At 45.8% G+C, this 25,935-nt stretch overlaps 1 long non-coding RNA gene across 1 annotated transcript in view; it reads right to left on the reverse strand.

The window, feature by feature from the left end:
* LOC132809931 (uncharacterized) overlaps positions 1-23,017 on the reverse strand; it is a 29,992-nt gene extending 6,975 nt beyond the window's left edge. Inside the window, exons 1-5 of the long non-coding RNA XR_009642636.1 lie at positions 22,950-23,017; positions 17,088-17,194; positions 13,221-13,328; positions 10,061-10,169; positions 5,656-5,762 (exon numbers count right to left, since the gene is read on the reverse strand). This is a non-coding gene — a long non-coding RNA (uncharacterized LOC132809931). The remainder of the gene's footprint in view (positions 1-5,655; positions 5,763-10,060; positions 10,170-13,220; positions 13,329-17,087; positions 17,195-22,949) is intronic.
* Between the last annotated feature and the right edge of the window lie 2,918 nt (positions 23,018-25,935).

Here is a 25,935-nt window from a genome sequence, read left to right on the forward strand (position 1 = left end):
CCCTTCCCTCCACACCCAGTTCTCACACTCTCTCTCCTCACTTTGAATTCAGTTTCCTAGCTCTTGTCTGCGGACTAAGAACCAAATTAATGAGTCTGACTCTGAGTCCAGCAGGGTGGGGGGGGCGGGGGGGGGGGGCGGGGGGGATGGGCGCGGGGCGTTGTTGGTGAATCCTCTGATGACAACCATCCTGCATGCACTGCTTCCTGCACACTCTGGCCAAAACCTGTCTTACTAAAATGAACCAAATTAGAACTCGAATTGCAGGCCCATCCTTGACATTTTCCATAAAAACCCTGAATCTTCACCAAAGAGTTCTGATAACTCTCTGCAAAATGCTGCCCCACTGATAGTCTGATCACATGTCAGGGTACCAGGAAATAGGCCATTCCCCTGGGTCCTGCTCCCAGAGGGAGGAAGATGCCAATAACAGATTAATCCCTCACAACCACAGCCTCCTTCCCAGGCACTGTGCATACTCCCACAATAGGCCAGCACTGTGCCCATACACTGGTCTCCCCTCCTACAGCACGTACTCCCGATCATACAGGAGTCCGGGAGACTGACAGCAGCTGCTGCCCAATATATCAGAATCCCTACAGTATGGAAACAGGCCCTTCGGCCAAACAAGTCCATACCGACCCTCCAAACAGTAACTTGCACAGACCCATTCCCCTACCCTATATTTACCCCTGACTAATGTAACTAATACTATGGACAATTTAGAATGGCCAATTCACCTGTCCTGCCCATCTTTGGATTGTGGGAGGAAACTGGAACACCCGGAGGAAACCCGCTCAGACATGGGGAGAATGCACAAACTCTGGGTTTGGCTGGAATCAAAACCGGGTACCTGGTGCTGTGAGGCAGCAGTGCTAATCATTGAGCCGTCTCTATGGGCTGGAGAACTGGGGTAATGGATTGTAAACAATGAATGAATGTGGAGGACACTGGGGGATGGACAGGTCAGTGAGCGACAGGAGCAGTGCAGCAGCAGGAGGGAATCCTGGACAAACTGAGCAATGGGAGAGTCTGACAGGAGAGAAACTACAGGAAGGTTCTGTTTAGAGGCTGAGGCAGGGACAGCTGGGAAACAGTATGGCCTGGTGGCTTGGGCAGGTTTTCTAATCATCCTCTTCAAAGATGCTGTTCCTCAACGCTGAGCCTGACCCTCCTGGTCCAGAGGTAAGGACACTGCCACCATTTCCTGGTGGGCAAGGGATACGGGGACTGCCTTTCAAAAGGTTTCAAAAACCGGTGTTGGTAACATTAACAAGACTCAATACACAGTCACTGACAAAATGCTGGTGTACATGAACTTCATCCCGAATATTAACACCTATAACTGGGTAACGCAGACCCCGATGTACAGAGTTAAATCCTGGATATTAATAACAGATATGTGCATGGGAAATCATGTCTCATGAATCTGACTCAGTTTTTTTGAACAAATAACAAAGAGGATTGCTGAGGTCAGAGCATGGACATGATCTACATGGACTTCAGTAAGGCGTTCCTCATGGGAGACTGGTCAGCAAGGTTAGATCGTACGGAGTACAGAACTGGCCCGAAGGTAGAAGGCAGAGGGTACTTTTCAGGCTGGAGGCCTGTGACCAGTGGAGTGTCACAAGGATCGGTGCTGGATCCACGTTTCGTCATTTATATCCATGATTTGGATGTGAACATAAGAGATCTTATAAATAAGTTTGCGGATGACACCAAAATGGGAGGTGTGGTAGACAGGGAAAAAGATCAGAGTACAAGGGGATCTGGATCAGATGGGTGATGGGCTGAGGAGTTCAGTTTAGAAAAATGCGAACTGCTGCATTTTGGAAAAGCAAAGTTTAGCAGGACGTATACAGTTAATATAAGTTCCAGGGGAGTGCTGCTTAACAAAGTGTCCTTGGAGTGCAGCTTCATAGTTCCTTAACAGTAGAATAGCAAGGAAATTAGGATAGTGAAGGTGGCAGTTGGTCTGCTTGTCTTTATCGGTCAGAGTGTTTAGTATAGGGGTTGGGAGGTCATATTGCGGCTGTACAGGACATTGATTCGGCAACTTTTGTAATATTCCATGCAATTCTGGTCTCCTTCCTGTCAGATGGATGTTCTCAAAATTGAAAGGGGTCAGAAAAGAATTATAGGATGTTGCCAGGGTTGGATAGGCTGTTTTCCCTGGACCGTCAGAGGCTGAACGGTGACCTGAAGGAGACTTTTAAAATCAGGCCGGGCATGGATAGGGTAAATAGACAAGATATTTTCCCTGCCGGGGGTGGCGGGGGGGGGGGGGGGGGGGGGGGGGGGGGGGGGGGGGGAGGGAGGGGAGGAAGGGACTGGGAGGGGAGGGTACACAGAGAGGGTGGGTGGATCGAGAGGGTTGGGACAGAAATGGGTGGGGACAGAGAGGGGAGGCACAGAAATGGATGGGGCCAGAAAACAGGATTAGAGAGGAGGGGAACAGACTGGGGGGGGGGGGACAGAGGGGGCGACCGACAAAGAGTGGGAACAGACTGAGGGCGGGGGGGGCAACCGACAGAGGGGGGAAAAGAGACGGGTGTGCGACCAACAAGGGGGCGACTGACAGAGGGTGTGACAGATTGTGGGACAGATCAAAGGGGGGGGGATGCACGACCGACGATGTGGGGGGGCTGACAAAGGACTGACCGACAAAGGAGGGGGGGGTAAAAGAGTGGGGGGAGACGGGGGGGAACACAGAGGGGGAAGATGGAGAGTTATTTTATAGATCTACTACTCAACCCTGTTTGTGTTTTCTCCTCCTCACCTTACTTCCCTCTGAAGGGCTCAGAACAACTGCATAGTTCCTGGAAAGTGGGGTTTCAGGGAGATCAGGTGCTGAATGTGGCATTTGGGACACTGACCTTTAATGGAATGCGCTGGTCAATAAATGGACTCTGGTTCGACTCCACTGTCTGTGTGGTGTTTGCACATTCTCCCTGTTTGTCTGCGTGGGCTTCCTCTGGGTGCTCTCAATTTCCTCCCACAAATCCAAAGCCATGCAGGTTAGCTGGATTAGCTTTGGGTAATGGTAGGTTACAGAGTTAGGGTGGAATGCTGTTCCGATGGTTGGTATGGTCTCATGGGCCGAAAGGCCTGCTTCCACACTGTGGGGATTCTGTCACTGAGTATAGGGGTTAGGAGGTCACGTTGTGGCTGAGTAGGGCATTGGTGAGGCCAGTATTAGAATACTGCATTCAATTGTAGTCTCCCTGATTTCAGAAAGATGTTACCAGTATAGGACTCAACCTCTTAATAGCAATTCCTGGGAAGTGTTGACAGACAAACAGAACGTGCAGTGTGGGTTGATAGTTCCTTGAAAGTGTGGTTGAAGGTAGACAGGTCGGTGAAGGTGGTGTGCGGTATGCTAGCTGTTATTGGGCAGTGCATTGAGGATAGGAGTTGGGAGATCGGGTTTCAGTTGTACAGTTTATTGGCTTGGCCACTTTTGGAATCCCCAGACTGCTTTCAATTCCAGTCTCCCTGTTACAGGAAAGATGTTGGGAAACTTGCACGAGTTCAGAAAAGTTTACTAGGATGTTGCCAGTATTGGAACATTTGAACCATAGGGAGAGGCTGAATAGGCTGAGGCTATTTCCCTGCAGCACTGGACACTTTAGGTGGCTTTATCGAACTTTATAAAATTATGAGGAGCAATGATAGGGTGACTAGTCATGGTTTATATTTTTCCCCCAGAGTCGGGGAGACCAAACAAATGTGAATCTTTTTTTCAAGGTGGAAATGACAAATTCTAGAGGAGAGATGGCAAGTTTAAATGATATGAAAACCGAACCAACTGAAGATGCTGTAAACCAGGAAGAGAATCAGAAGTTTCTGGAAAAGCTCAGCAGGTCTAGCAGCTGATGTGAAAAGAAATTAGAGTTAACGTATCTGAGGAAGGGTGACCAGACCCGAAACTTTAACTGATTTTTCTTCAGAGATGCTGCATGACCTTCTGAGCATTTCCAACAACATCTGTGCTAGTTTAAAGGGAGTTGTTTGGAGTATATACCTGAGAGGAACTTTATAAAGAGCGAGTCAGACCACATCTGGAGTAATGACAGAAGTGTTGGTCCCTTTATTTAAGGAAATACATCATTTCATCAGAGGCATTTCACAGAAACTTGACTGGGATGAACCCTGGTTTGCAGGGATTATCTTTTAAGAAAAGGCTGAAGAAGTTGGGATTCTACTCACTGAATTTGGGAAGAATGAGAGGTGATCTCATTGTAACATGTAGAATTCTTAAGGAATTTGACAGGGTAAATACTGAGAGGATGTTTCCCATCATGAGGGAGTCTGGAACCAGGTTCTGGGATAGTCGTGGAATCACGTGTTCTGTTTTGGATTCGTCAAGTTTAAGGCAACACCCGACACGGCTCAGGGGTTTCAGTAGCAATGGAGCTGGGGTGAGGAGGAGACAAGCAACATTTAAGAGATTGGAATTCCTGGTGTCTGTGATAGTGTAGATGCCTGATCAGAAGGTCACCTTGGGGTCAGAATATGACAGCAATATCGTGAAGAGTGTGGTTCTGCCTCAGACAGTTCCCAGGGAGAGAGAGGGGCTCAGCAGTAAGGGAAAGGAATTTGTAATAGCAACTGAAGGCAATGGGTTTAACCATTGCAACATTCCATTGTAGGAAATTGCAGCCAATCGCGTAGTGGGAGTGTGATGAGCAGTTTGATAACTGAGTAATGGAGAGGGATGATGGGGAGGGAGAGCTAGGCATTGTCAGTGTACATGTGAAACCTAACACAGTGCTTTTGGACGATGTCACCTCCTGGCAGTATGTAGGTGAGAAACAGGAGAGGCCAAGGATAGATCCTGGAGGTACACCAAATACAAGGAATTCAGAAAGGAAAGGGAGAGTGGGGATGGAGCAGGATTTTGCAACAACGGTGGGGTCAAATATTACTTTGTAGCAGAATGGAAGAGAAAGACATAACCAGAAAAGACAGACAGACAGAACAAGGAACAATATCTGTGATTTGGTGAGGGGGAGTGACGATGAGGAGGAGGAGCCCAACTCCAAAAACACACTTTCTTCATTGGTGACATCACCCAACTCACCCTAGTCTCAGCTCATTTACTGAAATACTCGTCCATCCCTGTGTTATCTTCAGACTTAATTATCCAAACACTCCTGGCCAGCCTCTCACACACAACTTTCCTATAGTGTCAAGAGTACCTTAAACCCTCCTGCCCAAGTGCTCACTTGTACCAAAACTAGGCTCCTATTTACAAGCAACAATTTAAAATTCTCACCCTTGATGTAATTCCTGGCTGTGAACATCCCTGTTTCCCTGCACCACACAACCTGTGAGACCCCGACAACTCATTTGTGTTTATTCATTGTTTCACCGGTCTGGCTGTTTCTACTGTTGCCAAGGCAACACGGTCTGGAATTCCTACCCTAACTCTCTCAGACCTGCTTTCCTCCTTTAAGGTGTTCTCAAAAACCTGCTTATTTGGCAATGCTTTTGATCATTTGACCTAGTATCTCAATCTGTGGCCTTATGTCAGAAGCTCTCAATAGTATTTCTGTGGAATTATAAACATGATAAAAACAAACTGTTGCTGACTTGCACATACATTGTCAACTCTTCACTGTCGCTGAGTGAATAATCTGTAACAGCACTAACCCAACCACATTGTGGGAGCACCTTCACCACACGAACTGCAGTAGTACAAGGAATTCAAACATCACCTTCTTCACACACAATGGGGCTTTGGCACTGATCACTGGGATCTGTGGAGAGAGAAACAGTTGATATTTTAGGGAGTGCAAAATGCATTATAGGGAGGGAAAATGGTGCAGAATTTGGGATTTTCAAATTTGTGTTTTACAATGTGCACTAAGTTCTGTAAAACCTCTCATCCCATACCATGGAAATTTCCTCCTCTTCCTGGTCAATATGTCTTTCCTTCCCCCTGCCCTGCACCTTCACACATTTCCAATGCCTTGGTCACAACAACACTGTGCTGTCCGTGAAGTTTATCACGTGGTTGAGTATTGTCCCGCCCCTCATTCACTCCGATTGGTTGAAGGAACAACTAGCACCTCTAGCCCCCGTTCCCCCACTGACATCAAGCATCGGAGGCCCATTGTGGGCTGGAGCATGCTCAGTGCGTCCTGCTTTTGCTGCTGTTCATCAGGTATAAGAGAGAGAGGGCTCATCCCTGTTTCTCCTGATGTCAGACAACAACAACAACAACAACTACCTGCATTGTATGGAGCCTTTCACATTGACAAGTCTCCTAAAATGCTTCACGAATGATGGAAACATTGATTAAAGAGAACAATTTTTAGATACATCTTTAAGGCAGACAGAGGGGGTTAGGGAGGATATTCCAAAGGTTTGTGTCCTCGGAAGCTCCAATCGTGGAGTGATATAGGTGGGCAACAGCTTACACTGGAGACTGTTAGGTTAACAACCTCATGTCGTAGCCCCCTACCCCACACACCAGTGTGTTTCTCACAGCCTGTCATTACACACTACCTATGGTTAGCCACTAACAGTCTCCATTAACAGCGAGTCACCCTCCCCAGCCAGATCGTTATCCACTCCTTTATCCAACCGTTCTTCTCACTATATCCCCACCTATCCTTTACTCCTTATATCCTCCCACACACTATCTTCTGAACATAAACTGACCTTTTCTTCCCCTCAGTAACATCTGTTCTGTGGAAAGGACACCAGATCTGAATTGGTCACTCTGATTTCTCTGCACAGATGCTGCCAGACCTGCTGAGCTTTTCCAGAACCTCCTGGTTGTTGTTTCTGATTTACAGCATCTGCAGTTCTTTTGGTTTTAATTTACCGGGAGTTTGTAATTCAGGTCCAACAGCCTCTGTCCCAGTCTCTGCTGTCTCTCCCACCCCCACCCAGTGACACTGCACCTGCACAGCTCATGGACAGGTGTCGTCTTGCTGGCCACACCCCTCATTCACTCCCATTGGCTGCAGGACAACACAGACTCTCCTCCTATTGGTCTGGAGCTGCCATTAATTAAGCCGGCGCCGATTGAGAGGTGAGTGGTGGGATCCTCCCTCTCTCTGCCCTGGGATGAGCTTCATCATTCACAGTGAATGGGGCAGTATCACAGAGCACTGGGGCTGGGGGCTATTCAGCCCATTGGGGCTGTACTCTCTCCCTCTGGAGATGCTACAAGTCTGTCCCAAGTCCCCTCCCATGTGCCCACAGCCCCCCAAATCTTTCCTTAAAAAGTAAAATTCCAAGTCTGTTTCAGAATACCTGCTGAATCTGTGTCGTTCAGACTGTTCCAGATGCTCAGAACTTAGTGAGTAAAATAGTGTTCACATTTTCACCTTGTATTATTTGCCAATTACTTGAACGTAGTTACTAAAAATTGTGACAGGGTTAACAATTCCTCTCTCTCTTTGCAAATTCAAGACCTTGGAACCAAATCGGCACCAGGTCAAAATCACTGCTTCACCTTCTCAGCTCCAAGGTTAATTATCTGTGCTTCAGCTAGCTCTGCACAAAAGAGAGGAATGCATCTTAATTTATTAAGGTCAAAGAAACAGACCTTCAGTCAAATTCGTCCGGGCCAACAAGGAATCCGAAACTAATGGATTCCCATTTACCATCTACTGGCCTGTATCCATTAAAAACCCTTCCTATTCATGTACCCAGTTGGAAGCCATTTAAATGTTGTGATTTTATCAGCCTCCACTATTTCATCTGGTAGCCCCTCCCATACACACACCACACTCAGCTTGAAAACATTGCCATTTAGATCCCTTTTAAATCTTTGCCCTCTCAACTTAAACCCATGTGCTCTAGTTTTGGACCCACCTAACCTGAGGAAATAGGACCCCGGCTGTTCACCTCATCCACGCCCCTCATGATTTTATAAATCTCCATGAAGTCCCCTCTCAGTCTTTGACTCTCCAGAGAAAATAGCCCCAGCCTCTTCAGCCCCTCCCTGTAGCCCAAATCCTCCAATCCTGGCAACGTTTTTGTAAATCTTGTCCAAACATTTTCAAGTTTCACAACATCCTTCCCAGAAAAGGGAAATTCAAACTGAAAACAGAATTCCTGAAGTGGCTTAATCAACATCCTGTCCAGCCACAATATGACGTTCCAGCTTCTGTATTCAATGCATTGACCAATAACAGAGAGCGTTAATGGAGTCCCATTTGCCAGCAGTTCACCCTCATCCCTCCAAAACCTCCCTCTTCATGTACCCAATCAGATGCCTTTTAAATTCTGCAATTGTACTAACCTCCACCCCTTCCTCTGGCAGTTCATTCCATACATGCAACGCCCTCAACATGAACAAGATTCCCCTTAAATCCGTTTTAACTCTTTTTCCCTCTCACCTTAAGCCTGTACCCTCTCGTTCTGGACCCACCGAACTTGGGAAAAAGTCCCTGACTGCTCACCTTATCCATGCCCTTCATGATTTTATAAGGACACCTCTCAGCCTCCAACTCTCCAGGGAAAATAGTCCCAGCCTATTCAGCCTTTCCCAATAGCTCAAACCGTCCAACCCCAGGAAAGTCCTTGCAAATGCTTTCTGAACCCTTTCAAGTTTCTCAACATTATTCCAAGAACAGGGAGATTGGAACTGAAACCAGAATTCCAGAAGGGCCTTCATCAGTGCCCTGTCCAGCTACAATATGACATCACAACAGCTGCATTCAATGCTTTGACCAATAACGGGGAGCGTACCAAATGCTGCATTCACTCCCCTGCCTACCTGTGACTTTACTTCCAAGGAACTATGAACCTGCACTCCAAGGTCTCTTTGTTCAGCAATGTTCCCCAGGACTTTACCATTAATTGTATAAGCCCTGCCCTGATTTGCCTTTCCAAAATACAACAGCTCACATTTATCTAAATTGAACTCCGTCTGCTATTCCTTGCTCCAATGGCCCATCTGACCGAGATCCTGCTGTATTTTGAACTAACCTTCTTCACTGTCCACTACACCTCCAATTTTGGTGTCTTCTGTAAACCTACTGACCATACCTTATATATTCACATCCAAGTCATTTATTTAAGGGCTCAATATCCAACCTTGCAGCACATTGTTGCTCACAGGCCTCCAGTCCGCAAAGCAACCCTCCATCATCCTCTGTCTCCTACCTTCAAGGCAGTTTTGTAATGGCTTGCTCTCTCTGCATTCCATGTTATCTAACCCTGCTAACCAGTCTGCTTTGTGGAACCTTGTTGAATGTCCATATAACCAGCATTCACTGCCTGGCTGAATCAATTTTGTCAGTTCAAAACACTCACTCAAGTTAGTGAGACACAATTGTGCATGTACAAAGCCACATTGACTCTCCCTGATAATTTCTTACCTTTCCCAAGAGATGGATTTCCTGTCCGGCTGTGCCTTCCTTGTTCAGTCCACACCCTCCCACCAACCCACACTCCACACCCTTGACCATCCCTTACCGCCATGGGAGGTGTAAAAGATGCAGCCACACCTCCCTCTGACCTCTGTCCAAGACCCCAAAATGATCTTTTCACATCAGGCAGAGATTTGCCTGCACATCCCAAAACCTCATATACTGCATCTACTCACTATGGGAAATTTAACGTGGTTCATCCAACTAACCTACACATCTTTGGACTGTGGGAGCAAATTGGAACACCCGAAGGAAATCCTCACAGACACTGGGGAGAATGTGCCAACTCCAACACAGACAGTTGCCCGAGGCTGGAATCAAACCCAGGTCCCTGGTGCTGAGGAAGCAGCACTAACCACTGAGCCACAATACTGTGGGATCTTCGGTGCTGATGTGCTGCCCCACTGATACCTCAGTCACTCTCCCTGCCTCATTTCCTAAGAGGCAGTGATGACGGAGTGAAATTATCGCTAGACAGTTAATCCAGAGACCCCGATAACGTTCTGGGGACAAAGGTTTGAATCCCATCACGGCAGATTTTGGAACGTGAATTCAATAAATATCTGGAAAAAATAATCTAGTGACGACAGGAATCCATTGTCAATTGTTGGAAAAACCCATGTGGTTCACTCATGACCTTTAGGGAAGGAAAATGCCATCCTTACCTGGTCTGGTCTGCATGGGACTCCAGACCTACAGCAACGTGGTTGACTCTTAACTGCCCTCTGGGTAAACGCAGCAATAAATGCTGGCCGAGCCAGTGACAGCCTCATCCTGTGAATGAATAAAGAAAACAGGTCAGGTTTTGTTCCTTCTCTAGTAGGTACATCCTACAAACTGAATCAGAAATGTTCTCGTACACAATGAACAAATACCCTTCCATCCAAACCCTTAACACTACAGCACTCCGAGGCTATGTTGGTAAAGTTAAAACCCCTTATCATTGCAACGATATTATTCTTACAGATAACTGAGGTCTCCTGGTAAAATTTTGTCTCAATTCCCTGCTGACTATTGGGAGAGAGTCTATAATACAATCCCAGTAAGATGGTCATCCCTTTCTTATTTCTCAGTACCAACCAAATAACTTGTCTGGTCGTACTCCCAGGAATATCCTCCCGAAGCCCAACTATAATGTTATTCATAATCAAAAACACCTCTCCCCCTGCTCAGTTGGTCCCTTTCCATCCTTGCTATAGCATCTATACCCTGGAACATTAAGCTGCTAGTCCTATCCATCCCTGAGTGATGCCTCAGTAATTGCTGTAATATCCCAGTGCCATGTTCAAAACCATACCCTGAGCCCACCTGCCTGACCTGTCAGGTCTCTTGCACTGAAATAAATGCAGTGCAACTGGTCCGTCCCACCTCATTCTGTGACTTGCTCTTGCCTGCCTTGACAGTCTGACCGGTGAACAGTACCAGCCTCAGACTCACCTCTTTTCTCACTATCTCTTTAGGATTACCCTGACTCCCTCACTGGTTTAATGCCTCCCAAGTGGCACTAGCAAATCTCCCTGCTCGTCAGGACCCCATGCTTTCCCCTTCCTATGCAATTGGTACCAATGTACAATGTCCTCCCAATGGTTAATATCCCTTTTGAGAATATTCTGCTCCCTCTGTGAGACACTGACACCAGGGCAGCACCACCCCATTCTGATGCCTCACTGTCAGCTGCAGAAACGGCAGACTGTGACCCTGACTAGAGAGTCCCATATCACCATCGATCGTGTGGAACTGGATATACCTCACATTATGTTCGAAGCCAGTCTCACTACCAGTAACTTGGCTGCCAGTGCTACATTCCCCTGAAAGTCTATTACCACCTACATTTTCCAAAACAGTATCCTTGTCTGAGATGGGGATAACCACAGGAGACTCCTGCAGTACCTACCTACCCCTCCTAGCTTTCCTGGAGGTAACCCATCTACCTGACTGTATCTGCAGTATCCTGCAATCCTGAGACTGCCACCTATCACACCCCCCGGCTCCTTTGAATTCCTCACTGCCTTTAATCACTCCTCCACCAATCCATGTGATCCAATAGGATTTGCAATCACACTTCCTGCAGACATAATCATCGGGATCATTGAAACTCTCCCTAATCTCCCACATCCGACAGGAACAGTAGGCCACTCTACAACAGGCCATCTCTCTGCCTTAACAACCTACAGACCAAGACAAAGGCACAGTCTTACTGCTCGAAAAATACTGCCCGAGAATAACTTAATGCTTACGTTTTATATCTTAAACATTTAATCAAGACACCGTAAGACATTAAAAAGAAATTCTCACCTGACTCACGATTGTAGATTTAATAAAATAAAACTGACTAAGATTGATGTTTGAAGAGACTGAAACTCACTGAGCTGATCCCTGGCTCTGAGTACTTCCAAGGGTGAGGTCTCTCTGAGGGCAGCTGTGAAATGTCACTGTTTCTCTTCTCTGCCCACTCCATTAACTTCACAGCAAGTCAGCTCAGAGAGGTCACTGCTTGGTTTTATTCACTGGCGGTTGCCTTTGCTGCCCAGACCAGTATTTATTGGCCCCCTTTACTTGTTTTGGAGGAAGTGGTGGTTAACCGCCTCCCTGAAATGCTGCAGTCCATGTACACCACAGTGATGTTTGGACAACAATCCCCCTCTGGCCCCACAATTCTCCCTGTCTCTGTAATCCCCCTCCGCCTTCAGAAATTACATTTCCGTGGCATCAGATTTTTATTTAGATTCATTTTTGTTTAATAAACTTCCCCCCACCCCACCAAAAAAAGTGAAATATTTCGCCCCCAAACAAATCTGTTGATTGACCTTTTGGAGACGCCGACACATGGACGTTGCAGTATTTTATCTCACATTGTTCACGTAGAATGACAGAACATTCTTTTAAACATTGCTAAAAAGGAAGGCAATGGCTTTATGGTATTCCTGCCAGATGAGGGACATGTGCAATGCTCCGAGGATTAGAGTTAGAATCCCAACATGGCTGATGGTGGCATCGGAATCCAATACAATCTAGAATGAGAAGGCAAATGATGACCACGAAACTATTGTCGATTGTTAGAAAACCCATCTGGTTCACTAATGTCCTGTAGGGAAGGAAACTGTCATCCTCACCTGGTCTGGCCTACATGTGACTCCAGACCCACAGCAATGTGGTTAACACTCAACTGCCCTCAGGAAAACTACTTTAAAAACTGTTAACAAATACTCCGCAGGTATCACTTAAAAACTGACTGTTCCCATTGGGACCATGTGAATTTCTGAACGGCCTGAACTAAAACTGAGTTTCAGCTTCACCTTCTCCCTGTCTCCCCTCGCTCTGTTTTCATCTAACTCCAGAACACTCATTGAGCCAAGCAGCCCTCACAGTGCAGCCCTGTCATTTTCATTGCCTGCTCACACCTACACTGCCCTCAGCCTCCTGTCCTGTTCCAATGCATCTCAATGGGAGCTCAGGGACAGCACCTCATCTTTCAATTCAGCCCTTTGTAACCCCAGAGTCAACATGGACCTCAGCAGTTTCTGAATGAACAGACAGTTGTCAGAATCTGAAACATTCCACCTGAAAAGGTACTGGAATTTGAGTCCAAAAGGACTTTCAATGGGAACTTTGCAGGAAATTGAAAATATGAAGTTTACAGGTTAACATCATGAAGTGGGTGATTGGGTCTAATCTGAGAGTTCTTACAAAGAGATGAGGTATTATTTGGATAAATTTGCAGGGCCCAGAACAGAGCACACATCCAAAGGGTGATCCAACCACGATTTTGTACATCGTTCTGCTTTACAAAAGCATTGGAGATATTTTCCCACAAATAGAACAAACCTTTCTTCTTCCACAGTTAAATGCCAATGATATTCAGATCCTGATGAATCCATTGACTGTAAAAACTTGCTTTTTAGATCCCAACTTCAATTATTCTGATTTAATATCCTATGAAGTGAATTCACAAAACAAAACTCAGTCAGTACAGGAAGAATATAAAGACATACTTTTTTCTTGGTATGTGCTTGATGTGTAAATGCCTCTCTTTAAATGGTACACACCCGCCCCATCCTAGGAAGAGGACATGTCCATGCCCCTCACTGTACCTTGCCCCCAATAAAGATGGCGGCCATATCCCAGGACCTATCACCACCTGAGGGCCGCAGCCATTTTCCCATCTGCTGCAAACTCGGGAAAGAGTTTCTAATTCAGATTAACGACCCGCACAGAGTGAAACTAAAACTTCCCAGTCAAAGGTGACTCATTATCTCCCTTTCCCCGAGGCCACTCTCAGCTTCCCTGTTTGCCTCTCCCATATTCACCAACGGCCGAGTCACGTGGCTCTGCACAGGCGGAGTTCCTGGTGACGTGTCATCCCACTGGCCACGCCCCTCATTCACTCCCATTGTTTGAATGACCAGCTGGTTCCACTTGGTCCACCAGTCCCACCACCTTTTCCTATTGGTCCGAAGTTGCCATCAATCAGCTGGACCCCATTGTGAGGTCAGTGGTGGGATCCTCCCCCTGCCTGAATCAAACCCGGAAGGTGGATGGATGGTGTCAATCAGGAACAACAAGCAGGAGGTGCTGGGAAAGCTCAGCAGGTCTGGCAGCATCTGGGAACAGGAATCTGTCCAGTGGCCCTTCCTCAGAACCGATGGGAGCTGGGAAAATTAGGATCCTGACAGCGTGGAAACAGGCCATTCGGCCCTAAAAGTCCACAGCGTCCCTCCGAAGGGTATCCCACCCAGACCCATTCCCCTACCCTATTACTGTATATTCCTCCTGACTAATGCACCTCACCTACACATCCCTGAGCATTATGGGAAATTTAGCTTGGCCAATTCAACTAACCTGCAGATCTTTGTAGTGCAGGAGTTAGGGGCTAAAGAGTAAATAATGGGCAGGGACAGAACCCAAAGAGAGACCAGTACATTTGGAAAGACAAAGGAGTGGATTATAAGCAGGCTGGGATTGTGCATAGCTGTTAATGGAGGGGACAGGAACTGGTGTCTGGCAGCATTTCAGTGGTGGTAATGGAAATGGCAGACGACGATCTACGTTTTGCTGCAAAAACAGACCCCGAGCTTCCAGCTGCCTGTCACTTTAACACACGAGCCTGTTCCCTGGCCAACATCCCTGTCTCGTGCTTACTGCAGTGTTCCAGTAAAGCCTGAACATACCAAATGGCCCCGTATTTCAAGGACTGCAATTTTCTCTCCCACGTTGTTAATACCATTGAAAGTGTCTCCTCCGCGTCCAGCATCTTTGCCTTTGAAACCCACACATCCAACTGCAAGGATAGAACCCTCCCTAAGTCCTTACCTTCCACCCAGATACAACACATCATCCTCTGCCATTTCCACCACTTACAATCAGACCCCACCACCAGACACTTAAGGAGTTTGACAGGATAAATCGTGAGAGGATGTTTCCCATCATGGGGGAGTCTGAAACCAGATTCTGGGTCAGTCACGGAATCAAGGGTTCCGCTTCAGATTCATCAAGTTTAAGGCGACACCGACGCCGGTAAGGGGTTTCAGTAGCAATGGAGCTGGGGGGAGGAGGAGACAAACAACGTTTCAGAGATTGGAATTCCTGGTGTTAGTGATTGTGTAGATACCTGATCAGAAGGTCACCTTGGGGTTACAGATATGAGAGCAATATTACGAAGAGTGTAGTTCTGCCTCAGAGTTCCCAGGGAGAGGGAGGGGCTCAGCAGTAAGGAAAAGGAATTTGTCAGGCAACGGGTTTAACCATTATAATGTTTCATTGGAGGAAGCTGCACCTAATCGAGTAGTGGGAATGTGGTCAGCAGTTTGATAACTGAGTAACAGTGGAGCAATGGAGAGGGATGATGGGGAGGGAGAGCTCTGCAACAATTACTGACTGAGCTGGTCAGGTCCTAAAGGATATAGCTGCTCAACTGAGTCTGCAGTGGGTGGTGAGGGAACCAACAAGAGGGAAAAACATACTCGATCTCATTGTTATGAATTGACCAGCTGCAGATACATCTGCCCATGACAGTATCGGTACGAGCGACCATCACATATTCCTTTTGGAGACAAAGTCTTGCCTTAAAGTTAAGAAAAATCTCCATTGTGTTGAGTGGCACTAACACCATTCTAAATGGGATATACTTTGAAGAGATGTTAGATCTTAAACTGGGTACCTCTGAGGCACTGTGGGATAATAACAGCAGCAGAACTGTACTCCAGCACAATCTGTAATCTCATGGGTTTGTAAATCCCGCTCTCACCCATCACAATGGACAGGAAAGGAGGGCATGCCCAGAGCAGCACCAGGCATACCTAAAAACAAAGTGCCAACCTGGTGAAGCTACCAAACAGGACTACGTGCATATCAAACAGCATCAGCAGCAAGCAATAGAGTTAAGTGATTCTACATCCAATGGAACAGATCGGAGCTCTGCAGTTCTGCCACACCCAATTGTGAACAGCGATGGACAATTAAACAACTCACTGGAGGACGCATCACAGGTATCCCCACCCTTACTGATGGAGGGGCCTCTCACATCAATTCAGTTTGAATAACATCAAGAAATGGTTAAGTAGTGCATAGGCTACAGGTCCTGCAAATATTCTGGAAATAGTACAGATGGCTTGTGCTCCAGAACGTGCCATCCACCAAGCCACGTACCGCTTCAGCACTGGCATCGAACAACAATGTAGAACAGGCATGTTCAACACAAACACAGGGCAATCCAACCCAGGAAATTTCCCTCTATCAGTCCATACTCGATCAGCAGTAAAGTGATGGAAGTAGTCATCAACAGGGCTACCAAGCAGCAGCTGCTCAGCAACAGCCAGCTGAGTGACACTCATTTTAGGCTCCACCAGGGCCACTCAGCTCCCGATTGTGGTACTGCCCTGATTCACAACCTGACAACCAGCTGAATCCCAGAGGTGAGGTGAGGGGGACAGCCCAGTCCCACTCCAACACCACTATTTCTAGCTGATTCCACCCTCACCTCAGCTCAGAAACTCTCACCCACCTTGTGTTATCTCGAGACTTCATTATCCAAACACACTCCTGGCCAACTTCCCACATTCAACCTCCCTGTAATCTCAAGAAAAACTAAATCTCTGCCCAAGTACTCCCTTGTTCGAAAACTTGTTGATCCATCAAAAGGCTGCTATTCATAATCAACAACATAGACCCACAGAGATGTACAGCATGGAAGCAGACCCTTCAATCCAACCTGTCCATTCCGACCAGATATCCCAACCCAATCTAGTCTCACCTGCCAGCATCCGGCCCACATCCCTCAATTTAAAATTCTCACCCTTGATGTAATTTTTGGTTGTGACCATCCCCAGCTCGCTGTATCTCACACCCTTTGAGACCTCGACAACCCATTCTGTTCGAGACTCCCAATGATCTGTTAATTCATTACCTCACCTGTGTGGCTGCTTTTACAGTTGCCAAAGCAACAAGGTCTGAAATCCGCAGCTAAAACCTCACAGGTCTGCTTTCCTCCTTTAAGATATTCCTAAAACCTGCTTATTTGGCAATGCTTTTGGTCACCTGACCTAATACCATCCTTCTCTGGCCTGATGTCTAAAGTTCCCAATAATAGTTCTGTGAAATTATAAGCAGGACAATAAAATTACAACTGTTCTTGATTTGGACATCATCTTCAAATCATCACTGTTACTGTAATGAATAATGTGTAATGTCTCTTACCCAACCACATTGTGGGAGCACCTTCCCCACACAATCTGCAGCTGTACAAGAAAGTCAAACATCACCCTCTCCCCAGGCAACAGGGCTTTGGCATTAATCACTGGGATCTGTGGAAGGAGAAATACACATGATGTTTCAGGGAGTGCAAAACGGATTACAGGGAATGAAAATGGTGCAGAATTTGATCGTCAGAAATGGAAGGAAAATACACATGTTTATTGGAAAAAAGAATTCTTGACAGTCAAAGATTTTCCAGAAAAATATTAATAAGCAGCACATGGTCAGGGGCTCGGCGGCAGTGAAAAATTAACTTACTAAAACGTCTGTAAAAGTAATAGTAAAATAATAAACAGACCAAAAATACACCCATTGTTCGAGACTGAGGAAGCTAGATATTGACAAAGTGGTCATGAGGGAGCCCAGAGATGAAGCAGAACAGTATAAGCTGTTATGATCCCACAGTCAGAGATGTATATCACCGACACAGACCCTTCGGTCTAACTCATCCATGCCAACCAGGTATCCGAACCTAATCCATTCCCATTTTGCCCATAGCCCTGTAACCGCTTCCTAATCATATCATGTGTCTATTTAGATGCCTTTAACATGTTTTAATTGTACTAGCCTCCACCACTTACTCTGGCAGCTCATTCCACCCACTGCAGGAAAGAGTTGTCCTTTAGGCCCCTTTGAAATTTTATCCACTCACCCTAAAGCAATGCCCTCTACTTCTGGACACCACCACTCCAGGGAAAAGACCTTGTACAATTTAGTCTATTCATGCCCCTCATGATAGTATAAACCTCCATAACATCACCGCTCAGCCTATGGCACTCCAGGGAAAACAGCCCCAGCCTCCAACCTCAAATCCTAAAAGCATCCTTTTTTGAAACATTTCAAGTTTCACAGCACTCTTCTGATCGGAGGCAGGTCTGAACTGCACATAATATTCTAACAAATGTTCAAAGTTTGTGCGAAGATTTGTAGCTCGGGTGCTTGTTGTAGTGGTTCTGTTCGCCGAGCTGGAAGTTTTAGTTGCAAACGTTTCGTCCCCTGGCTAGGAGACATCATCAGTGCTGTGGAGCCTCCTGCGAAGCGTTTCTTTGATGTTCCTTCCGGTATTTATAGTGGTCTGTCCTTGCCGCTTCCGGGTGTCAGTTTCAGCTGTCCGCTGTAGTGGTTGGTATATTGGGTCCAGGTCGATGTGTTTGTTGATGGAGTTTGTGGATGAATGCCATGCCTCTAGGAATTCCCTGGCTGTTCTCTGTCTGGCTTGCCCTATGATAGTAGTGTTTTCCCAGTCAAATTCATGTTGCTTGTTGTCTGAGTGTGTGGCTACTAGGGATAGCTGGTGTTCATGGATGCGGATTGTTAGCTGTCTTCCTGTTTGTCCTATATAGTGTTTTGTGCAGTCCTTGCATGGTATTTTATAAACTACATTAGTTTTGCTCATGTTGGGTATTGGCTCCTTTGTTCTAGGAAGTTGTTGTCTGAGCGTGGCTGTTGGTTTGTGTGCCGTTATGAGTCCGTTATGTGCAGAGGGAGCTGGGTGCCCTTGTGCATGAATCACAGGAAGCTGGTTTGCAGGTACAGCAGGTAATTAAGGCAGTGAAGGGAATATTGTCCTTCATTGCTAGAGGGATGGTTATGCTGCAGCTGTACAGGGTGCTGGGGAGGCCACACCTGGAGTACTGTGTACAGGATTGGTCCCCTTATATGAGCAAGGATGTACTGGCACTGGAGAGAGTACAGAGGAGGGTCACTAGTTTGAGTTGGGAGTTGAGAGGGTGGTGTATGTGGAGAGATTGAGAAACCTGGTTCTATAGTCATTGTAATTTAGAAGAATGGAAGGTTGGAGAGGAAACAAATAAAATTATGAGGGGAGGAGATAAGACAGAAACAGGGAGGCTATTTCCACTGAGGGCGGGTCAAACTACAGAGGATAGCCTCAAAATAAGGTGGAGCAGATTTAGGACTGAGATCAGGAGGAGCTTCTTCAGCTAAAGGGTTGTGAATCTGTGGCGTTCCCTGCTGACTGCAGCATTTGAATGCCTTTAAGGCAAAATGTAGATTTGTAAACAGGGAAAGAATTAAGGGTTATGGTGAGAGAGCAGGAATGTGGAGCTGAGGCCATGAAAAGATCAGCCCTGATCTTATTGAATGGCAGAGCAGGCTGGAGGGGCCAAAGTTCTTGCCTTGTGCCATCAAAATTGGACTTTGTCCAATTCAGAACCTTAACTTGTAGATCTGGTCTATTATTTTCTGTAACTATTTTAAAACTAGTAGAATTATCGGAGACTCCCAACAGTGTGGAAGCAGGTCATTCAGCGCAACACATTGATACTGACGCAGAGATACTAATGTCCCCCTGTAACATTGCATTTCCCAGGGCCACCCAACCCGCACATCCCCGAGCACTGTGGGTAATTCAGCCTGGATAATCCACCCAACCTGCACATCCCTGAACACTGTGGGTAATTCAGCCTGGATAATCCAACCTACATCTTTGGACTGTGGGAGGAAACCAGAGGATCCAGACGAAATCCATGCAGAAAACACCAATAAGGTGATCATCCCTTTCTTATTTCCCAGTTCCACCTAAATAACCTCACTAGGTGTACTCCCAGGAATATCCTCCCTCAGCAAAAACATAATGCTATCCTGAATAAAAAATGCCACCCCCCCTCCTCTCTTGTCCCCCTTTCTATCCTTGCTATAGCATCTATACCCTGGAACATTAAGCTGCCAGTCCTACCCATCCCTGAGTGATGCCTCTGAAATTGCGATAATATCCCAGTGCCATGTTCAAGACCATACCCTGAGCTCATCTGCCTTCTGTGTCAGACCTCGTGCGTGGAGGTAAATGCAGTGCAACTGCTGAGTCTGACTTCATTCTGTGCCTTGCCCTTGCCTGCCTTGACTATTTGACTTCTGAACTGTACCTCCTTTCTCACTATCTTCTTGGATTTACACCCACTCCCTCACTGGTTTAATGCCTCCCAAGTATCTAACAAATCTCCCTGCTTGATATTAGACACCTTCCAATTCAGGTACAATCCATCCTTCTTATGCAGGTCATCTCTACTCCAGAGGAGATCACAATGATTACAAATGCCCTTTAGATTATCCTTAAACCTATTCGCCAAAGCTATCTCACGTCCCTTTTTTGCCTCCTGATCTCCCTCTTAATTATACTCCTACTGCCTTTATACTCAATTTTTTTGGATTGGAATAAATGCAAAATATAACATCCTGACAAAACAAATGAGGGCAGGACTTACACTCAATAAAAGTAGGGCCTTGAGTAGTGATATGGGAACAGAGAGACCGAGGGCTTCACAACTTTGAAGTCTGTGTCACATGTAGATGGTTAAGAAGGTATTTAGCATGCTTGCCTTCACTGTTTAAACCTTTGAGTACAGGAGTTGGGACGTTATGTTGAGGATGTACAGGACACTGGGGAGGCCTTGTGCTGTTATAGGAAGGATATTATTAAATTGGAGCAGGTTCAGAAGAGATTTACCAGCATGTTGCCATGAATGGAGGGATTGTGTTCTAAGGAGAGGCTGGATAGGCTGGGAATTTTTTCACTGGCGTGCACGAGGTTGAGGGGTGACCTTATTCGAGGTTTATAAAATCAGAAAGAGTGTAGACAAGGTGAATAGCCGGGGGAGAGGGGGATTCAAAACTCGGGTGCATTCATTTTGAGAAGAAATAAGAAAGATTTGAGAAAAGACATTAGGGTTTAAAAAAAAACCAATTTAGACACGTGGAATGAACTTCCAGAGGAAGTGGTAGCTGTGAATACAATTACAGTATTTAAAAGACATTCAGATAAGGACATAAATAGGAAATATTTGGATGGATGTGGACCAAGCAGAGGCAGGTACAATTAGTTCAGTTTGGAATTATGGTTGGCATGGACTGGTTGGACCAAAGGGCCTGTTTCCTTGCTGTATAACATTATGACTAATTCTCACTAACTCTAAATTCCTCCATCCTCACAACGCTCCTGATCACTGACACCTCATCCAGCCTCACAACTCTTCCTTATTTATATAATTCCTCACCAGCCACAGAACGCTCCCTATCTCATGTCCTCCAGTTTCTCAAATCTCTGTGATATGTGCCTTCCTTTAGTTCCAGCCTTGAGGATGCCCTCATTCACTCCGATTGGTTGGAGGACAAACTGGTACGACCTGGTCCTCCAGTACTGCCCTCTGCCCCCTATTGGCCTGCGCTGGCATCAATCATCCGGGGCCCGTTGTGAGGTGAGTGGTGGGATCCTCCCTCTCTCTGCCCTCGGATGAGCTTCAATATTCACAGTCAATGGGGCAGTGTCACAGAGCACGGGGACTGGGGGCTATTCAGCCCATTGGGGCTGTACTCTCTCCCTCCGGAGATGCTGCACATCTGTCCAAATTCCCTTCCTATTTGCCCATCGCCCCCCAAATCTTCCCTTAAAATGTAAAATTCCAATCTGTTTATGAATAACTGCTGAGTCTGTCCAGCTGCCATTCAGACTGTTCCAGATGCTCAGAACTTACTGAATAAAATAATGTTCACATATTACTTGCCAATTACATGAAAATAGTTACTAAAATTGTGACATTGTTAACATTTCCCCTCTCTCTGCAAATTTAATATCCTAGAAACAAATTTGCACCTGGTTAAAATCACTTCTCAGCTCCAAGGACAATTATCTGTGCTTCTGCTAGCTCTCCACAAAAGAGGAACACAACTTATTTTCATTTATTAGTGCCATAGAGATGTACAGCACAGAAGCAGACCTTTGGTCCAATTTGTCCATGCCAACTAGGAATCCTCAACAAATGGAGCCCCATTTGCCCGTAATTGGTCCGTATCATTGGAAACCCTTCCTATTCATGTATCCAATCGGATGCCTTTCAAATGTAATTTTATCAGCCTCCACTACATCATCTGACAGCTCATTCCATACACACAGCTTGAAACCTTTGCCCCTTAGATCCGTTTTAAATCTTTGCCATCTCAACTTAAGCCCATGTGATCTTGTTTTGAACCCACCTAACTTGGGGGAAAAGACCCTGGCTGTTCACCTTATCCATGTCCCTCATGACTTTATAAATCTCCATGAAGTCACCTCTCAGTCTTTGACTCTCCAGGGAAATTAACCCTAGCCTATTCAGCCTCTCCCTGTAGCCCAAATCCTCCAACCCTAGCAAAGTCTTTGTAAATCTTATCTGAACTCTTTCAAGATTCACAACATCCTTTCCAGAACAGGGAATTTCAAGCTTAAAACAGAATTCCTGAAATGGCTTAATCAATGTCCCGTCCAGCCACAATCTGACGCCCCAGCGTCTGCACTCAATGCATTGACCAATAAATAAGCATACCAAACATTACCTTCACTAGCCTGCCTACTTGCGACTCTACTTTCAAGAAACAATGAACCTGCACTCCATGGTCTCTATGTTCAGCAACATTCCCAAGGACTTTACCATTAAGTGTATAAGTCCTGCCCTGATTTGCCTTTCCAAAATCCAACAGCTTACATTTGTCTAAATTGAACCCAGTCTGCCATTCCTCGCCCCAATGGCCCATCTGGTCAAGATCCTGTTGCATTCTGAACTATTCTTCTTCATTGGCCACTACACCTCCAATTTTGGTGTCTTCTGTAAACCTACTGACCATATCTCATATATTCACATCCAAGTCAATTATTTAAGGACCCAATATCCATTTCTGCAGCACACTGTTGCTCACAGACCTCCAGTCCACAAAGCAACAGTCTTTCACCACCCTCTGCCTCCTACTTTTAAGCCAGTTTTGTATCCAAATGGCTAGTTCTCCCAACATTTCATGTTATCTTACCATACTAACCAGTCTGCTTTGTTCAATGTCCATATAGACAACGTCCACAGTCTGCCTTCAATCATCTTTGTCACATCTTCAAAAAAAAATCAAGTAAGAGAGAGAATTTCGCACACAAAGCCATGTTGACTATCCCTCATCATTTCTCATCTTTCCCAATACATGTGTATCCCGTCCCTCAGAATCCCTTCCAACAACTTGCCTGCCACTGACTTCAGGCTCACTGATTTCTTGTTCCCTGGCCTTTCCTTACCACCTTTTTAAATAATGGCACATGCCTTCCAGCACCTCTTCAGTCACCAATGACAATATAAACATCTATGGAGGGGCACTGCCATCACTTTCCTAGCTTTCCACAAATTTCTGGGATACACCTTAACAGGTCCCAGAGATTTATCCACCTTGCTACGATTGAAGACATCCAGTACTACCTCCTCTGTAATATGGTCAGGAGCCGGGCAACAGTGGACAATTCATTTACAAAAAGGTCTGTGAACGTAATAGTAAAATACTAAACAGAGCAAAAATACACTCAGAGACCGAGGAAGCTAGATAATGAACAAATGGACATCAAGGAGCTCAGAGGCGAATCAGAGCAGTGTTCACTTTTATGATCCCACAGTCAGAGATGTCTAACACTGAAACAGACTCTTCAGTCCAACCCGTCTATGCCAACCAGATATTCTAACCTAATCTATTCCCATTTGCCAGCACTTGGCCGACATCCCTCTGAACCCTTCCTATTCAAATGCCTTTGAAATATTACAATTTTTGTTGCCCTTTAGGTCCCTGTTGAATTTTCCCCTCTCACCCTTAACCTATATCCTCTAGTTCTGGGCTCCACCACCCCAGGGTAAACACCTTGTCTATTTACGCTATCCATGCCCCTCACGATTAGAGAAACCTCTTCAACATCACACTCCAGGGAAAATGGCCCCAGCCTATTAAGCCTCTCCCTGCAACTCAAGTCCTCCAACCCTGGCAACATCCTTGAAAATCAATTCTCAAACCTTTCAAGTTTCAGTGCCTCCTTCTGATAAGAGGGAGACCAGAAATGCACACAATATTCCAAAAGTGGCCTAACCAATGTCCTGTCCAGCTCCTTTACTCAACGCTCTGACCAATAAAGGGAAGCATACCAAATGCCTTCTTCACTATCCTATCTACCTGTGACTGTACTTTCAAGGAACTGTGAACCTGCATTCCAAGGTCTCTTTGTTCAGCAAGACTCTCCAAGATCATACAATTCAGTGTGTGAGTCCTGCGCTGATATGCTTTTCTAAAATGCAGCACCTCACATTTATCTAAATTAAACCCTATCTTCCATTCCCCAGCCCATTGGCCCATCTGATCAATATCCCATTGTATTCTGAGACAACCTTTATCACTGACCACAATACCAACAATTTTGGTGTCACCTGCAAACTTACTAACTGTACCGCCTCTATTCACACCCAAATCATTTAAATGAATGACGAAACAAATCCGGAGGAAAATAAATCCATTTCCCTGGGTGTGAATGTGCCCTATGTCAATCCTGCCCAATGACTTTCTATCAGGGAGAGCTGCACATACTCCCCTCTGAACTTTGCCCCCTACAAAGATGGCGGCCGCACGTGTCCAGTGAATCGTTGCCCCAAATAAAGATGGTGGCACTTACACGAGTCAATCGCGAGATGAGGTATTTTCCCGTTTACTGCAAAAACGAGACTGTAAGTTTCAAATTTGTATTTTCCGACGTGCACCAAATGTTCGCAAAACCTCTCAGCCCATACCAACACCATTTCCCTCCCGCTTCCGACTGTTTATTTCTTTCCTTACCACAGCTCTCCACCCGCACGTCTGCCCTTTCCGCGATGGTCACGTGGTATAATCAAGTCCCGCCTCTCATTCATTCTGATTGGTCGGAGGGCCAACTGCCCAGCCAGGTCCTCCAGCCCCGCCCCTATCCTTCCATTGGTCCGCCGCTGACATCAATCATCCTGCGACTATTGTTAGCTGGAGCATGCGCACTGCTTCGTGGCTTTTGTTGCTTTTCATAAGTTACATGAGGGACAAAGTTAAAAACACACAACCACCTGATGAAGCAGCAGCAGCGCTAGTGCTTCCAAATAAACCTGTTGGACTATAACCTGGTGTACTGTCAATTTTAATTTTGTCCATCCTAATCCAACACCAGCACCTCCAAGTCACGAGTGAGGGAGGAAGGTATAACATAAGAACTAGGAACAGGAGAAGGCCATCCTGCCCTTTGAGCTTGCTCTGCCATTCAATAAGATCATGGCTGGTCACTTCGTGAATGTAGAACCATTTACCCATGTTCGCACCATATTCCTTAATTAATTATTTCTGTTTTGAAAAAAGCTACCTTAGCTTTAAAAACGTTAACTGAACTACCATCAACTACTTCCCTGGGCAATGAATTCCATTGAGGTTAAGAACTTCCTCCTCAATCCAGTTCTAAACTTGATGGCTCTAATCTTGAGTCGATGCCCTCTTGTCCTAGATTCACCTGCCAGTGGAAACATCCTCTCTACTTCTATTTTATCCATTTCATTCATTATTTTATACGTTTCCATTCTTTAGAATTCCAATGAATATAATCCCAATCTACTCGGTCTCTGTTAAGCCAACCCCCTCAACTCTGGAATCGACCTAGTTTACCTCCTCTAATGCCAGTACATCCTTTCTCAACTAATGAGATAAAAACTACATGGAGTACTCCAGGTGTAGCCTCACCAGCACCCAATACAGCTGGAACATAACATCTGCTTTTGAGCACAATCCCTTCAGCATAGAAGGACAAAATTTCATTTGCCTTCTGAATTGATTGTTGTACCTGGTGAAAACCTTCATGCAGTAGGACACTCAGGTGCCTCTGCTTAGCAAATAATGCAACTTTTAAAAATTCAAGTTATAATCTTGAATTTTTTAACGTTACTCCAACCAAACAGTATGATATTACATTTATGAACATTGTATTCCATATGACCGA

This window comes from Hemiscyllium ocellatum, unplaced genomic scaffold (assembly GCF_020745735.1).
Source record: "Hemiscyllium ocellatum isolate sHemOce1 unplaced genomic scaffold, sHemOce1.pat.X.cur. scaffold_144_pat_ctg1, whole genome shotgun sequence".
In the NCBI taxonomy this organism is placed as follows: domain Eukaryota; kingdom Metazoa; phylum Chordata; class Chondrichthyes; order Orectolobiformes; family Hemiscylliidae; genus Hemiscyllium; species Hemiscyllium ocellatum.